This window comes from Cupressus sempervirens, chromosome 3, assembly GCF_028749045.1.
Source record: "Cupressus sempervirens isolate cs-2001-9-10 chromosome 3, ASM2874904v1, whole genome shotgun sequence".
Classification (NCBI taxonomy): Eukaryota; Viridiplantae; Streptophyta; class Pinopsida; order Cupressales; family Cupressaceae; genus Cupressus; species Cupressus sempervirens.
The window spans coordinates 631,984,753-632,004,479 of record NC_143120.1 but is presented as its reverse complement, the minus strand read 5'-3'; positions in this window follow the sequence as shown (position 1 = coordinate 632,004,479).

Sequence of the window (19,727 nt, the reverse complement as noted above, 5' to 3'; positions counted from 1 at the left end):
AATTACATAAATATCTATATTAGTATCTCAATAATATTAGTCATTAATAATTAATAAAATTAACAATAATTTCATTAATTAAAAATTAACGATATTTAAAGGCATTAATGTTTAAATTAATAATTAATAGTAAAACTTATTAATAACACTCTTTATTTATCTAAATTCATTAATTATTAATTAATTTAATAATATTAATATCATACTTCTAAAATTATTAAATAATAATAATTTAAATTTACATTAAACTTTTAATTAAATTATATTTAAACTAATTTAAGTTTTAATTAAATTAAATTTTTTAATAAACTAAATTTAAATAGTATTAAAATTTTTTTTTTTTAAACATGGCAGGCAATATGAGATTGCAACTGCCCACGGCAGCTCTACTGTCCATGACAACAGGTCTATCGCAGTAGCTTGCTGCCAGCCGCGCAGACCTTTATGGCCGCCGATGTTTGAAAGGTATGGAGAAAGGGGGGTGGGGGGGTGGTGGCCCCTGCCTCCCCAAAAAAATTATATATATATATAATTATTTTTTATAAAATTTAAATAAAACAAATCCCCAATATATATATGTATATATATTTTAAAACCTTGCAATTTTAGTCTGATAGGAGAAATACAATTAACTAATCAAATTTCTAATTAAAAATTTTCTTTTATTTCAAACCCTTCTCGAATAAAAATACTATATTCTTTAATCTACAAAACGAGGGTTTCTTGATTACTTTTCTAATCAACACGTATGCAGAAGATATTGACATGCATTCAATAATTTACAACATTGAAATATTCCCAGTTCATCACAGAGAAATTTTGATTTACAACCCACAGTCACGAAGAAGACAGAATTATTTAAATAACATAATTAACTGTACAATTCAAAACATACGAATCTACTTGAATTTTGATGCTAAAATCGCAATGCCCCAAAGATCTATGAGAGAATTCACCTCTATCCAAGAACTTCTCTCTAAATTTTTTTCCAAAATTTCCCTTCCCAAAATTCACTTCAGAATTTGCTTCCCAAATTCACGTCAAAATTTGCGTCCCTCAAAATGAACCCTCCAATTGTGATAAAGACTTCTCTCCTTAAATTAGGGCACTAATTGTGCATTCACCCAGGAGAACTTCATGCTCACCAGACTTCAACTCTTTATTATCTTTTCTTTATCTTTTCCATGCACATTCATTAATTAATTAAATTACTTTATTTAATTTTCACTTGACTCTTTTTAAATTAATTTGTTAAATTTAATCTCATGCACGTATCATGCGATCATGAAATTTTTAATAAATTAATTTCTTATATTTTAAATCTCATGCATACATCATACGAACTTAAACTTTTAATAAATTAATATCTTCTCACTTTTAAATTTATTTTTGAAACTTAATTGATGAAATATTTATTAACTTAAATAATAATATTATTTAGCATTTATTTAAAAATGAACTCCAAATATATTGTTATTAAATTAAATAAATATTATCACATTCTAAAGTTATCCTTATAACTTTTATCTTCAAACTTAATTCTTTTTATTTAATTAATTTCCTAATTAATTAAATATAATTAAATATTAAAATCTAATAATAATTTTCCATTAAATTAAATCATTTAATTAGACTTAATTAATAGAAAATTTACCAAAGACTCATAAAGCAACATACAAAAATCCATGAATGACAAGTCAGACAATTTCTCTCCTGAGTTCGATGAATGACAACATCCAATCCCTTGCTGGTAAACTTAAGGACAGGGGCTTGATGGTGGAGGAGGGAGGATAGAATAGGGATAAGGCCAAGTCAGATGATGACAAGGCCACAATAAATACTCTCACCAGTATGGATCAGGGCATTGAGAAGGTCCAGGATCAAATGGCAAAGGAGCAGCAAAAGATAATCGAGGCAGCTCAGACTATGCAGGAAATGGAGAAGATAACTGAAGACTAGTTTTCTTGTCTTTTGTCTTTTTGTCTTCCTGGCTTTTGGCTTTTCGACAGGCTTTCTGTAGTCTGTTTTAGTTTGTTTGTTTTCTGGCCTTTTTGTGGGCCTTTGTTTTGGGCTGGGCCTTTGGGTCTTTTTTCAGTTGTTGGACCTCTGTTTTGGTTGGGCTTCTTTGGCTTATTATCAACCTTGTTTATGTAAAACTTATGGGTTTCAGGATCCCTTAAAACCTGTTTTTCTTATAAAAAACATACGAAAAATCCATCAAAGAAAAACACATACAAAATCAAAGTAAAGGGTTATAATCATGAATTAATGTCATTCGACATAATTGGAGGGTACTCAACTCAGATACTTGTCCTAAATTTCAATTAGGACAAATTGTTTAAAGGTTTAGGATTTGGACTCAAGAATTTATCTCCCCTCTCTTACCATTGAGATAATGTGATAGGGTACGCTCATCTTGGCAATTTAGGGAAGTCGATACCCAGTACCTACAACCTGCATAAAATCCATGCATGTACAAACACAATATTCTAAGCTAAATATGCAATGGTAGGAAGTGGTGCATCATGTAGATCTTGACTAGCAGGTGACTATGACTCCCTTCTTTAACCACATCAAAAATGCCATACATAAAGAAAACAAACATGCACACCATACACATGCAGTATGGGGTAAGTATCCATAAGAAAATGTGTATGATAATAAACCAACTAACTAATCATCATCAATAACTGCAAACACTATGATAATCATCATGCATACATGAAATATAGAGTACCAAGTAATCTCATTATAAAATCAACTGAATGTAAAACAATATCTGATAATCTCGAAACAATGCTACTAATCATCAAACATAAAACTGACCTAAAAGAGTTTGGCAATGATAACAAAAATGCTCCAGCCATGGTGACTATGGACGGATCTCAATGGTAAGAGTGAAAAAGCACTACCACCCGACTGCGTGGAACCTAAATGGCTCACTCCCACCACACTCAGGAGATAGTCTCAAGTCCCAAACATGATATCAAACCAAATATCAAAATACTCTCTAAGTCCAGAAAATCCTAAAAGTAATCTAACTCAAAGGGTTCAAAGGTAAGTAAACATCTAATTCCCAGAAGCACACAAGACACATAGGAAACCTACTATGTAAGCAGGCAAGTGTCATTGCATGAATCACATTGGAGTTACCTTGGTAGTCTCTCAAGACCCCAGGGTCCCTAATGATCCCTATGCGGCCACTAGTATCCTCTCGTACTAACAAGGCATACTACGAAATGCAAGGTCGCAACCAAGCATTCTCTCTACTCCCATCCTAGTATGTACTAACACTCGAGGCATGGGTGAGAACATACAAAGACTCTTATTAGGTTCATTTTACTCTCATTTAGTGTAATGTTTTCACTTATTAAACAACTTACAATGAGTTACCCTGATAGCCACTTAGGGCTTCGGTCTCCATTGCAAGCCACTTCTCGACACTACATATAGATTTCCTACCCTAGGCTCATGAAATCACAAATCACAAAATCATAGTAAATTTCACCATTAGTCCTATACAAGTGACTAGAAAGCATCATAAAGATAATCATAATAATCACATTAGTTCTCTGCGAGCAACTGGAAAACATCAAACATAAATCACAATATCCATCGATTCTCAACGAGCAACCAGAAAGTATCCCAATATTACTGATCAATGACTCAAAATGGTTAAGTTAAATAATTAATTTATGTTAAATAATTAGTTGCGATATAAATAGATATTAAACTTATTTGATAATATGGGTTATTTAAGAAGGTTGGGAATTTATTTAATCTTGTTGAAGAGTTATTTAAATTCTGATTTTAGTAAATTACAATTACCTTACAAAAAGAAAATTAAGGAGAATTATTTTTAGCAAGTTTTAAACAAATACATTACTATCCTTAGAATATTTTAGGTAATTGACTTTAAATATAATGTGGTGATTCTATATTTTAATTGATTAAATGAATAAGTTAAATTATAGGGTAAATGATGAATCTTTTCACTGAAAAACAGACACTGAAATGGAAATTGAAACCCCACATTTAACTCAACCATGTGATTTAAAACAAACCAAAACATGTACTTGCATCTGGTTTCTATATGCTATCTGTATTTTGGGGTTTGGGGTTGACTAGATTGTTGACCAGTTCTAGGATGTCTACTAGAGGCTTGGGGGTTTTGTGAGTGTGGTATCATGCTGACTCGATCTTGATTACTTTTACTTAACCATGGTATGTGATGGTATGCTCTATGTTGAGTGTGATTATATTACTAATTACCATCTTCAGTGTCTTTGTGGGATAGTGAGATTTATGCTATGAGATACCTGACTTAACCTTTTTGAGTCCTTGATTAGAATTGTTGGGATACTTTTCGGTTGCTTGTTGAGAATCGTTGGATATTATGATTTATCTTTGATGCTTTCTAGTTTCTCACAAAGAACTAATGTGATTATTATGGCTATCTTTATGATGCTTTCTAGTCACTTGTATAAGACTGAAGTGATTTACAATGATTCTATGATTTGTGATTTCATGAGCCTAGGGTAGGAAATCTATATATAGTGTTGGGAAGTGGCTTGCAATGGGGGCCGAGGCCCTAAGTGGCTACCAAGGTAACTCATTGTAAGTTGTTCAATAAGTAAAAACATTACACTAAATGAGAGTAAAATGAACATAATAAGAGTCTTTGTATGTTCTTGCCCATGCCTCGAGTGCTCGTACAGACTAGGATGGGAGTAGAGAGAACACTTGGTTGTGACCTTACATTCCGCAGTATGCCTTGTTAGTACGAAAGGATACTAGTGGCCGCATAGGGATCACTAAGGGGCCGAGGTCCTGAAAGACTACTAGGATAACTCTATCATGATTCGTGCAATGACACTTGCCTGCTTACATAGTAGGTTTCCTATGTGTCTTGTGTGCCTCTGAGAATTAGATGTCGACCTATCTTGGAACCCTTTGATTAGATTACTTTTAGGATTTCCTGGACTTAGAGAGTATCTTGATATTTGGTTTGATATCCTATTTGAGACTTGAGACTATCTCCTCAATGTGGTGGGAGTGGACCATTTAGGTTCCATGTAGTCAAGTGATAGTGCTTTTTCACTCTTACCATTGAGATTCATCCATAGTCATCGTGGCTGGAGCATTCCTTATCTGCATTTATTTTCATTATTTCTATGTATCATTTGATGGATGGTTATACTTTATGATGGATGTTTATATCTTTTACGATGGATGGATGTATCATGTATGGTGGATGCTTTCATTTATTTTATTGTACTTGTATCATGGATCTGAAGAGGATGGTGTATTTCTATTTCTACATATGTATATTCTTTTAGCCTATCATACCCTGTGACATGTACAATGGATGATTGAGCATTCCAAATTTAATTTTCCAAGAGGCATTCAGAACAAATGTATATTATTTAAATGGACATTGGACTTTATAATTATTCTTTCATATGGATGTGGTATTTGATGGACTTACTATTAGATTAAATTTATATGTAATTCAACGTCTTCAGATCCTTAAGAAATGTAATTTGTTATGTATGTTTTTAGTTGATTGTATGTTGTTGCTTCCACTACTATGTGTTTAATGTGTACGCCATTCTTTCTTATTTAAATGAAAAAAATGTTGGCAAACTTAGTAAAACTTTAGGTCATTTCTTTTGGGTCCCTTGGTGGGGCATTATAGCAGGGCATTACACCTTCCCATGCAAAAAAGGAACTTGAGATGATATTGGACACTAAGGTCATTAAAAAGACCAAGAAGAACACTTACAAGAAGTATCTAGTGAATTGGGTAGGATATCCTGAAGAGGAGGCTATTTGCATGGATGAAGTAGACATGAAAAGGCATGGTACAAGTTTACAATAACTCATCTCAAAGGGACATGAGATTAATCAACCCCGAGAGAAAGGTGTAGGGGCACACTCAAATGTATCTTCATCAAGAAACTAATGTATTAAAACTTCTCTATTTCATCTATGTAGTAAGTCCTAGATGTAAGACCAAGGGACACGAGATGCAATTATAAATCTTGTCATCTAACTTGGGTCAAGAGACACTTTATGTTAGAATTAGAAGGAATAGATGTTAGGAAGTCTATATTATTGTCAAGGAACACTTTATGTTAAAATTAGAAGGAATAGATGTTAGGAGGTCTATATTATTGTTTTAAACATCTTCTAAGCCCTTTAGTATGAAATAAATAATGACAACTTGCTTTTGACAACTTCTTGCTAAAAGTTGTCAAAGTTGCTAATGAGCAACTTTTTGCATTTTAGTTGTATTTGTGAAAAATCATTCTAGAACACCTTTTGGTTGAAGGAACTATTAGTAATTGTATAAATAGGATGTAAAACATGTCCTAAGATAGATTGGAATAGATATTGTATGGAAGAAGCATTGAATCAATAATAAAACTAAGATTTTGGTGTATTTTTGTTGTTTCTGAGTGTTGTACAAAATTGTATGGCTTGACATCATTGGATGGATCACATGATCAAATAAAGGATTGAGTTACCTATCAATTTCATTTTTTTTGAGGCTTTGAAGTGGAGAAATAAGCCTGCTAGAAAGATTTTTGTGTTGGTTGGTCTAGAACAAGCCCACACCTAGGGTTTCATCTTCTTTTGCTCATATCTTACAAAGTAATCATGGGAAAAATCTAATTCTTGGTTATTTGTAAGATATGGGGGTGTAATTTAATATTTTTTTGGTTATTAGGAAATGCCAATGCTAGCTATTGGAGTTTCGAGTGAAACCCTAGGACAAGCATCTCTACGTGACTGTCCAATTTTGTGAAAATAAATGCATAGATTGAGTTGGGGAGTGAAATATGAAGGTGAAATCAGAGACTTGGTAATTTTTTATGATCCTTGACATGATCCAAGTGTTGGTGGTCATTGGGAGGCAGTTTGTGGGTACTTTCTTTGTAAAAGAGCCCTTATTAGGCCTAATTCCTACTAGGTGAATTGGAGGAAGAGGGATATTAGAGGATTGGTCAAGTTCTCATCTCTTGGAATACCTTGAGACTTGTTGAGAGTTTCCTATAGAAATAGAAATTGGGATTATTTTTGTCCTTGGAAGCAAGTTACACCAAATTGTTGGTCACAAACCTAGTAGCCTTTCTTGTGGAAAGAGAGTTTCCTTGGATGCCAAAACTTGGGAAATGTGTTGTGAAGTCTAAGATTTTTTCCTTTGATTTCCTTTAGTGTGAGGGAGATTAGATTCCACCTTGATAATAAAATTGAACCTTGAATACATATTATTTGTAGATAGCCTATTATTTTTAAATAGCTTAGGAGAAGGCTAGTTTGTGGATGTGGACTACCTTTTGGAGTCTCAACCTATCTTGTGGAATAATACTTTTAGAATTTTTTTATTCTAAGAATAAAAAAGGTATGAAAAGAGTAGATAGCTTGGGAATCTACACCGTTGATGCTTCTAAAATAATTTATGTTACAATATATAATAAGTTTTTACACTAATATTTTGTAAACACATTTGTTTCTTTATTATTAGACACTTTAGTTTTGATATAATTATGAGTTCCATTTTGTAGTAACATAAGTATTTAGTTTTATTCTTATTCATCTGAGGTTCTATTTGATGTAGATTTTATGAGATTCTATTTTTATTGTAAAGTTCCATATGATTCTTCAAGATCTACAAATGTTGGCTTAAGGATTTTAGGCTTTAGTGGTGCAAGGACTCTAACACTAGTTTTTCGGATTGGTTCCCACAATATGACTTACAATGGTAAACACTTTCTATAGAAGTATCTATAAAAGACCTTTTCATCTTTCTTGATTTTAAAATGTAATATATCAATGGTTAGATTTATATCCTCTCCTCTTTGGTCATGTTGTGGTGTTTCATAAATATAGATTTTATAACTCTAAAAAAAATTCATTCATTTGAAATGGTTAGGTGACAAGTTAGTATTGCATTGCCAAGAAAGAATTGAATGGAAAATTGAAAAAGAGGGAAGAAGATAACTCAAAATACTCTTGGATTTATTTGAAGTTGTAAGAAAAGGACTGTGTCTTTAATGCACCAAATAATGTGCCACTTGTGTTCTCTTCTCTTTAATGTAGCTTTTACATGCTTAACACATGATTCACATAGGTGAAGTCTTTTCTTCATACTATCTAATACTTGGAAATAGAGAGTTTTGGATATTCCAGATGAATGTACGTTATTTATTTACATCCACAAACTCATAACTAACTTTTATTTGACCTATTAGTAAGCTCAATCCATTATCTCATGTTTTGGGAGATTATTCATCTTACAAGTTTAACACACATGTCCATATTTCTATCACATATACAATTGTTATTTACATTTATATTTTTTGAATGCATTTTTTTCTTTATTATCAAATTCTTCATATTTTAATGTAATTGTGAATTCTATTTGTAGCCACAAGATTTATTTTTATTTTCATTCATTTGAGGACTAATTTGACATAGAGGTCAGGATGTTCAAAATTCTTCTTAAGTGTCATATTATTCTTTGAAATCTACAAATATTGATTTAAGAATCTTAGTTTGTACTAGTTTAAGGACTCTATAATACTAATTTTTAGGACTGATTCCCATAGTGTGACTGTATGGTAAATACTTTATACAAGAAGGCATCTATGCAAGACATATTCATCTCACTTAAATTAAAATTTTAAAATATCAATGGTTATATTCCTCTCCTCTCCTCTTCAGTCATGCTTTGGTGCTTAAAAAATGTAGAGTTGATGTAGGAGCATCTTGGGTGTACGAGCAATCTTGCATCACCCAAAACTATTTCTATTTCTAGTTTTGTAGTTTTTGTGTTTTTAATAAGGGTTACTCCTATACAAAGTTTCTATTTGTGGGAGCTTTCTAATTTTAATAAGTTGATATTATGTGCTCAGATTATTCTAATCTCATATGTGGAGGTTCATATTTGACATATCAACCTGCCATGTTTTGATGCAATTAGTGTATATTTTTTGTATGAATTTTGGCTATCAAAACTTCAGGTACAATGATGAAGGCTTGAATGGCTTTGAAATGAGGCAAAATATTTACTCATGAATGCTTGCATAATCAATTATTGTAGATCTCTAGCTGAAGATTTTAGAATGGGGTATAATAGCCCATCGAGTCAACGATTTTCTAGTTATGGTCTCCAGAAGTGGACCCATCCAATAATGTAATTTGTAAATTATCTTGAGTTGATCTTATGTAATAAAGTGTAATGAAATGATATAATATGAGGTTGGCTAACCTCAAGGGTTAGGGCTTAGTATCTAGAACCTTCTCAGGCAGTAGAAAGTGTCTATATAAGGAAGGCCTGTAGGTTATCTAGGACACTTCTAGATAAGTCTTGCAAACTATTGTAAGGAAGGCATCCATGTGGGTTTGCATATTTTAATTATGCGATTCTTCATTTATGGCAATAACAAGAAACCCATATTTTGTTATCTCAATTTGTGTTTCTCTTTGTTTTTGTTGTTTGTTGTGGTATTGAGGGGAACACCCTTCATCAAGAGCTTATAACTCTAAATTATGGTCATTCATTTGAAATAGTTAGTTAGCAAGTTAGGAGTAGATTGCCAAAAAATAAGAAAATAGAAAACTAACAAAGAGGGGGAAAAGGGAACAAGATAAATGAAATTACTTTTGGGTCTATTTGAAATTGAGTTTAGTTTTTAAATTAATATTAATCTTTTGAATCTCTAAAATCTATTCATCAAATATTACAAAGGTTTTTTTTGAAACAACCCAAAAATATTTATAGCTTAAATAAATGTTCCTAACAATATTACATTATTTACTAACCAAAATGTAAAATTTCATACTCTAATTCCCACATCTTATGTGATGCATTATTGATCATGTTCTAATGACCCTGTATAATGAGAAAGGATTCTCAACTAGTATGATCATATTTTAAATTATTATGATCTATTTTGGTATAATTCATTGTTGTTTTTACTTTTTTATTCATTTCTATGATGTTCACTAGAGGGATCATCTCAAACTTTTGGGTGTAGATTCAACTATAGGCTTCTAACTCCATATGGTGTAAAGGTTGGTGACAAATTCTACAGTAAAGTTTAAGGCAATATTTCCTAGGTCAAGATCCCCTTCCCACACCAACTTAAATCAACTCTTTTTTCTATCAATATACAACATATAAAGCTTCTACTTATATGAATTATGTAGTGCAATTTTAGTTTCTTTTTTCCAATTTAAAAAAATTCGTCATATAGTTTTGTTAGTGTAAAATCCTTTTGTTGAGATTTCTTATTGTGAAAATTCCAATCCTTTTAGATTTTATAATTTTGTTTAAGAGAGTTATATAGAAGCATGAGTAGTTGTGTAACCATCTCAAAATTTAATAGCGTTATTAGATTGAAGAAAGTGAAGAATTACAAGAGTAGAATGAAGGTGATGATTTGATTTTATTTTTTATTTTGGAAAAATGAAAGAAAAGGTAATGGAACCAATCTTATTGAGAAAGAGATGTGCATTTATATATTCAATTCCATATTTTTGTTTGACTAAGACTATAATAGACATATTGCACTAATTTGTCATTATTTTACTAGAATATAGGTCGACCATTTAATAGTTTGGATATGAATTCTAATTATTCAAGTTTGACTCTTTTTGTTTGTTCTAAGGTCAAATATTAAAAAATATTTCCTTAGTCTAAAATTACATAAGTATTAATGATTTAAAAGTTAGATATATTTGATTCAATCATAGAGAATTGACCATGTTTGGTGTTGGATAAATGAGGTGGGGGATGAATCAATTATCTTAGGTCCCTTAAAACAATATTCACCTTCTTAAACTTATCGAGAAATAATCCTTACTAATTTGATTTAGCATGCAACTGACTTACAACAACTTGCATCTTTATGCATACAAAAACATGAAATAGCATGCAATGCATTCAATCACATATTAACACCAATATTTAATGTGGAAACCTAATCTAGGTAAAAAAAACATTGTTGGAAAAGTCACCCACAAAGAAATTCACTCTTTTGAAGTGAGCTTAGTTAAGAATCAAACATGTTAAAGGTTACAAACAGTTTTACTAAGTGTGAACCTATTAAACTAACATTAGTAACAAAAAAAAAGACCCTATTAGGGTATTAAAACCAAATATTAGCTAGATCTATCACTTCTCAATGAGTGGCCTTATTAAAGGACTTAGTACATTTGTTATAATGCCACCTTACAAACAATTTACAAATAAGACTATTAAATCCACCACTTAAGATATTTTCTACTATAAGGGTTAGAAAGTAATAGTAAAAGCAATAAGAACTAGCTTTGCCTATTCAAATCTCCTTCCTACTCTTCACCCTTTTGCACATTCTTCCTTGTTTTCTGATCAATACACACACTTGATATCATTTCTTTCATTCACACTTTATTTGGTCTATGTTCTACTTGGTGACTCTTCTTTCCTCATTTCATTGTCAACAAATATCAATAGAAACATCATTCTTACTCATCCCTTATATAGGCTCAAATTAATCATATTCATTAGGGTTTCTTTGAATTCATCTCATCTATTTGATCACATCTCGTCTTCTGTATAATGTATCTGGTAGTCATAAAAATATTTTATGCATTGTTCCAACTGTAATTCACCTTGTAACTTGAACTTTTCTTGGATCATGAACCTTTCCTTGAATCTCTTCAATTTGATCTTACCTAACCAATTTTACCCATAGATTTCATTAACAAACTTCTTTCCTTTCTTATAATCTTCTAGAATAATCTAGATTCACCCTCAATGTCATCCCATAATTGATTTTATCAAAATTATTCTCCTTCATCAACCCATGTTCTTCCTTCGCCAAATAACCTCATCTACTTGATTAATATTGTTTACCCAGTTGACATTTTATTGCTCGATAACACTTTCTTTCTCAAACACTTTATTGCTTGGTAAGACTTACAAATTTTTTTCTAGACTTATGCTTGGTACATTTCCATCAAATAATATATTTTCTTACTGACCACCATTTCCATCTCGGTAGCACACTATTATTCCTTATCTTTTCACTTCACAACTTTAATCCTTTCTTACCAACCAATATATCTGAATTGTACATCTTTCTAATTCTTCATCAAATTATGTAATTTAACAATCAAACCAATATTACATTGTCAAAGATTGATTCATCAATTGCTCATTTAAGCTCATACACTTAACATTACTTCTTCATTTCATCTTCAATCTTTACCAACCATTATTTTCTAAACACCACATCCTTTAGATTATTTGGAAACTTGGATAAATTAGTAGGTCAATATTTATGACATCAATCACAAAATAACAACTAATCCAATTCTCCTACATTCCTTTTAGTGCTCAGTAACTAACCTTGTTCATCATCAACATCAGTTTGGGAATCAATATCAGTTATAGTAATAATCCCCCCTTTTGGAATTGATGGAAATACATATGAAATATACCATCCAATACCATGAATCTTCATCATTTGTATTCTTCTGTGGCAACATATCTTCTTTATTATTTAGTATCCCCCTTTGATTATTCTTATCGTTCTTTCTTCTTTTCTGCATCTTTCTTCTTTTCTACATTCTCATACTTCTTTCTTTGTCTATTTCATTCTACTCTCTTTTTATTTGTTCTCTCTCCCTTAACTGTATTATATTCTCATCTTGTTTTCTATGCTTCACTTCCATATAGTTCTTCTCCCCAATTCTCTACCCATATTCCCTTTGGATAGTCTTCTACCCCTTCGACAACAATTCCAAAGGTATCTCCAAAACTTAAATTAAATTTCTATAGAGTTATACCTTGTACCTTGCTTGTACCAATCACTTTTTTTTCCCTCATATCTTTCACTTTCTTCAAAACTTTAAGTTTCTACTAAAGAGTGAACACCAATATCAATTCATAGATAAATAATCTAATAAAGCATGAATTGATGCAACATGCATCTTTCTCTAATGAACATTAGATAGGTGAATGAACCCTGACTTCCTTCTCAAGTACTCAAAAATATCATATGGATTGTGGTGCTTATAGAGGGCACTGGCTACGGTGCAACATATTTGCACCGGCCGGGCCCCTCCATCCCGGCACTCCATCCTCGACGCAAGTACAAATGTCAGGGCAGTCAGCAAGCGCAGTCTGTTCATTCTGATTGCCGTATTCTAACTGCGCCGTATGTTATCAGACGTTGCCCTCCGCCCCCCTCAGCCATCCCCTCCGCCATCCAGCTTGCCTAACGCGCAATATTTCCCGCCAACGTTTTAAGCATGTAATAATTATGGCAATTAACAACCTATCAAATAACATAAATTTTCGCGTTCAAAGTTGTATATATAGTTTTTTACGTGGTGTTTTGTCCTCTGGTCAAAAGTTGCTTGTTTGCTTTGCTTTACCTTGTGCCTAAGGATTATGGGTTGCTTTGATTCTTAGAATGAGTTTGGTTTCTTTGGATCTAGTATCAAAACTTTTTTAATCAGTATAAAAAGTTTGAAGGATTTTTATTATTATTAAATTTAGAAATCGTAAATTGTATAAGGTTTTTGTTTAGGAAGTGTGTTGTTGGAGTAATTAGAATGTGATCTATTGTTTATCAATCAAGTCATTTCATTCCTTTATTTATATAAATTAAATTTAGATGTTACTTTTTAAAATTAGATTAGACTAATAATAGTTTCATTTAATTGAACTAATCTTTATTTTTTGAGTTAATTAATTTTACTTTCTTAATTTTAGATTGTGTTTCACTTGATTCTTCAAAAAAAAGTGGTCGTCATTTGTAATCATCTAATTTATTTACAACTTAATCTTAATATCACATTTTTCTTTAGATTTGTAGTTTTTTTTTTTACATGTGTAGGGTGTTTTGTTAGGAGGCAATGTATGCACTAGTGTGGATCTTATCAAAATCTTTCATTCATGCTTGCAATGAAATTATTTAATTTTTAAATTTATAATTAAGGAATAAAGTTATAATGATTATATAGTATTTAGTTATTTTTGTTTTAACTATAGAAATTAGATTTAATCTTCTTCAATATAGTCTTTTTAAAAAAAAAAATCCTTCTTCAATATAGTCTTAAGGTTTTGTGCATACTTATCATACCAATTGAGATATCTTCTTTGGTTTAGTTGACAAGTTCTATGTTTGATCAATTTAATGTCAATAATGAAATATTTATGTCTAGCTTGGTCTCACTTGACTTACCTAATTGGCTCGCTTTTCTAGTTTTTTTAAAGGACAAGGGGTGCCTATTTTTGTCAATTGCAATTCCCTTCACTTAATGAATGACTTAGAGAGGTATCTAATCCATCAAATTGTTATGCCTCCGTGTAAGGATGAAAGTGCCTTAACTTGCCATATTTAATGTCCTTCAACTTAGTTTCTAATATTAAGAGGTACCTATATATTTAATTAGTTTCCCTTTGTTTAGCCAATCATAAATCCTCATTTCAATAAATTGACCATAAGATTTCTCATTAATGTTTTTGATGTACTTACTCTCTTTAATGTAGACTTTGAATTAGCAAGTGGACACATATTTATTTATTAATGATATTATGTTTCCAGAAAAGGTATTTCAAGCACTAAATGGATGAAATATATACCTATTAAGGATAAATATTTATCTATTTCATCAATTTAATCCTCACAATCGCATATCTTAGAAATAAGAGGTTGTTTTTATTATGTCAAAAAAAATACCCTTTAACTTGGACTAAATAAATAATTAAGAAGTACATTTTGACAATGTCAACTCCTTCCCAACTATATGCTAAAGTTTGTCTTTTTCAATTTATTGTATAATCAAATCACTCATTTTGAAATCAATCAAGGACTAAGGAATAACTAACTTGATAAAAACCAATTCCTTCATTTTATTACTACAAACTAAAGATATATAGAATTTATTGTAACTAGTTTTAAACTCGATATTGTAAACAAATAAATACTATATTACAAAAGTCAAAATTCTCACTTTCAAAATTAATGTTTAAAATATAAGTATCAATTTTCCTACACTTATACTATCTTGACAAATTTTTATCTCCTACTATAGATATTTGAAATTTAAGATATTTGCCCAACTGTAGATAATTCACCCTCTACCATCCCCTTGCCTTTATTTAAATTATATATACATTGTTCTACAATTTTAAAGAATTTTGTATATAATAATATAATAAATATTAGTTATTTTAGATAAGTAAATAGAATTTATATATTTTTATTATAATAATTATATTGTTAATTTTTTTTGTTTTAAATACATAGTAATATAGAAATGAAATAAATGTTGTTTATTTTATAGAAGTAATAATTTTTTAAAAGTAAAATTAGTTGTTTGAGAGATAAGATTAAATGAATTGATTATTATATTAATTATATTATGAAATTCAATTAATAATTTAGTACATTAAAAAATAAAAAAATATTTTTGCATGAAATATTTAACATATTTAAGATTTCTAACTGATTTTGAAAAAGAAAATAATTTTAAAAATTGAAGTGAAATAGTTTAAAATTAATAATTATAATAAATAAATAAATAAAATAAAAATAAAATAAAATAATTTAAATGTATATCATTATATCATTATAATTTTCCTATTAAACAATAGGTTTCAATTTATTTTTCTAAACTACATTATTATTTGAATTTTTAAAAATAAGACTACACTATTGTATAAATTTTATCCCTTACACTATAAAAATTTCCAATGTGAAGCTTAGCGTATTCTTATGTTATTTGATAGGTTGTTAATTGCCATAATTATTATATGCTTAAAACATTGGCGGGAAATATTGGGCGTTGGGCAAGTTGGATGGCGGAGGGGATGGCTGAGGGGGGCGGAGGCCAATGTCTAGTAACATATGGCACAGATAGAATACGGCAGTCGGAATGAACAGACTGCGCCTGCTGACTGCCCTGACGTTTGTACTTGCACCGAGGATGGAGTGCCAGGATGGAGGGGCCCGGCCGGTGCAAATATGTTGCACCGTAGCCGGTGCCGCTTATAGAGACCCTTCTATTTTCCACTATTCTGATGAAAGGTTGGCCCCTACTATTCCAAGATAGAGATAGATAGTTTGTAATAAATAGAATGCATTGATTCCTCCATTGACATTGTGTAGGGAATAACCATGATCAGACCCTATATATGGGGACAAGAGTTCAATAGGGGTTTGGTTCAAACTTGGCCCACTCTGTCCTTTAATGAGTTGGGCTAGAGATAAATCTCTTAGGTAATGGGTTCGTGAAGATATCAATAATCTTCTCTTTGGATTTCACATATTCTAGCTTTACTTGTTTCTCTTGAACTTTTTCTCTCAAAAAGTGATACTTGATTGATATATACTTTTTCTTGGAATGCATCATAGGGTTCTTTGAAATGTTTATAGCATTGGTATTATCATAATAGATTTTCATAGGACCATTAACTCCTCTTTTATCCCTCATGTATTTTTTTGATCCACACAATATTTGAATAATTGATTGTAGCATCTACACATTAAACCTCGATAGTAGACTATTAAATACAACTTTTATTTTTTCTTATCAATGTCACCAAACTTTCTCTTAAGAAGAAAGCTCCTCCAATTTTTCTTTTTTTGTCATCCACATTTCCTAGCCAATCAACATCAGTATACACTTCAAAGAAAAATATCCATTCTTTCTATACCATAAGCCATAAGCCATAATCCTCAAATCCTTTTAGATATCTAAATATTATTTTCACAATAGTCATATGTGTCTCTTTAGGATTAGAAGAGAATGTTGGCACAATACCCACAAAATGAGCATATTAAATCTACTATGTACCACATACTATAGCTTTCCAATCATGGATCAATGTAATGTCTCATTTACCTAGTTAGAGTTATCTTTCTTTGATACTTTGAATCCAGTTATCATCAATGTATCAAGTGGTCTTGAGTCTTCCATCCCAAAAGTTTTCAAGATCTCCTTAATGTACTTTGATTGTGTAATGTATATTATATGCTTGGTCTATTGAACTTGTATGCCAATGAATAATTTGATTTCTCCAATCATTGGTATTTCAAATTCCCTCCTCATTTCATCAAAAAATGATCTACACATTAGCTCATTACCTCCAAATATGATATCACCAACAAAGATTTGAGCTAATAATACCTTATCTTTAGATTCACTCTTCAAGTACAAGTTACTATTCTCACTATTTCTAATGAAAACAATATCTAATAGATATGATACCATGATTGGGGTGTATGTTTTAAACCATACAACACCTCTGCAACTTGCATACCATATTCTTCTTGTCTTTGTCAATAAATACTTCTAGTTTTGCAATGCATACTTCTTCTTCTAGTATTCCATTAAGAAATTATGTCTTTACATCTATTTGATATAATTTGAATCCTTTATAAGTATCATATGAAAGTATAATTATTACATCTTCTAGTCTAGCAAAAGAAGAAAATATCTCACCATAATCAATGCCTTCCTCCTAAGCATATCCTTCACATACCAATCTTTCTTTGTTCCTTATCACTTCTCCATTCTCATTTATCTTATTCCTAAAAGTCCATTTAGTATCAATAAGATTTTAATCCTTAGGTCTTTCTACCAATAAGCAAGTATTTTTCTTTTCAATCTAATCAATCTCTTCCTTCATTACATGAATCCAGTCTTCATTATCTATTGCATTCTTGACTTATCTAGGCTCAAATCTGGAAATATAACACACATTGTCTCTTAACTTACTTCTCATCATGACTCTTGCATCTTTATTTCCAATTATCTAATTTAGTGAATGATTCCTTCTGACATACTTTTCTAAGACAATCTTGATTCCATGTTGTTCAACATTTTCTTCACTCTATGGGGGTTCAATTGGTTCCTTGGTTTCAACTTGTTATAGCTTAGGTAAAGTTTCGAGAACTCCTTCCTAAATATATAAACCTTTTATAATCTTCTTGTTCCTTTTTTCTATCTTCTTCATTTTTATCTGCAAACTCATCGACCCTTACATTTTTACGTTCCACAACTTTGTTAATAGCTTTAATAAAATACTTATAAGCTTTTCTCCTTGTGGAGTATCCTAGAAATATCCCTTCATCACATTTAGAACCAAACTTTACATTCCTAATATCTTTCTATATGTAACATCCAATTTCAAAGATTTTAAAGTAGCTAAGTGCATTCAGTGTATGCCCATACCAAAGTTCATAAGGAGTCTTATTCGTACTTTTCTTCAATTGTACTTAGCTAAGAGTGTAAATAAAAGATCTAATGGATTCTCTCTAGAATATTTTTGCAAAATCCTTTTCAATTAGCATTATTCTAGCACAATAAACTATTGATCTATTCCTTCTTTTAGTTATGCCATTCTAGTACAAATAGTTGTCTATTGATTCCATTTTCATTGTAGAAGATCTTAAATTCATCATAAATATTAAATTCACCTCCTTTTTAAAATCTTAAGCACTTAAATTGCTTACCTATTTCCTTCTCTACTCTTTCCTTATGCCATTTGAACATTTAAAATGCATCATTATTTTCTTTCAAAAATATTACAGACATCATTCTAGAGTGGTCATCAAAAAAATATATTTCTCACCATAATAGCTTTGCACTTTCATAGGAACATAGATATCAGCATAAAAAAACTCTTGTATATCATTAGATGAATAGGAATTTCTTGAAAAACTTGATTTTTTCATCTTACTAATGTGACATTCCTTACACATGACATTTTTAGGCTTGCTTAATCTTGGTAAACCCCTAACTCTTTGTTTCTTACTAATCTTAATCAAGTTATCAAAGTTTACAAGATAGAATATTTTATGCTTTAACCAAGCATCTTCATTTCTTGGTTCACTTCTTGCAATAAGACATACAGTTGTAGTTGTACACTCAAATTGTGCACTTCTTTGAACCATTCTATCTAAAGCATCCCATATATTGGGAAGCTTAGATGGCAGCCTAGAGCTCCCTAGTCATGGAGTGCAAAGGGATACAATGAGAAATAAGATGAATCTTAGCTAAGCCTAAGGAATACAACCCCTTGCAAATAAACCATGAAATAAGAGATTCTAAGACAAGAGCAACAATACTAGTGTCCAAGAATTTCCATGGAATACAATGCAACAATACAACTAGCTAAGCAAGATGCACATAATACAACTAAACTAGCAATATAAGAGTGTTACAAATCCTTCTAATTAAGCTATGTGAGCTATTCTATTACACAAAATAAACTAATCTAGCAGGTTTATGCAACAATGAGAGAGAATATAGAAGTTTTTTACAAATACTCCAAGAAACTTGGAGAAAAACTTGCAGCGTAACAATAATTCAAATTCAAACTCTTAGATGAGGAGAGAGCTCTCCCTTTTAAAGATGTATGAATGATAGATATCAAGATCTAGAGGCACATGATCAAGGGTGGGGGTTGAATTTTTCATGATCCATGTGCAAGATCATTTCCACCAATGAGAATGTGTTGACTTTTGCATCTCCCTATGAGATTAAAAGTCTTTTATTTTATTTTTAAATTGGGGGAAAATGCTTTATGTGTGCAACTTAGGATAAGGGGGTGAAAGGGGTATTTTATTTAATTAAAGGAGTACATGTTCCTTTTAATTAAATATGAACTTGGGATATAGTGGTCAAACTGTAGGCTAAAATCAAATAAATTGATT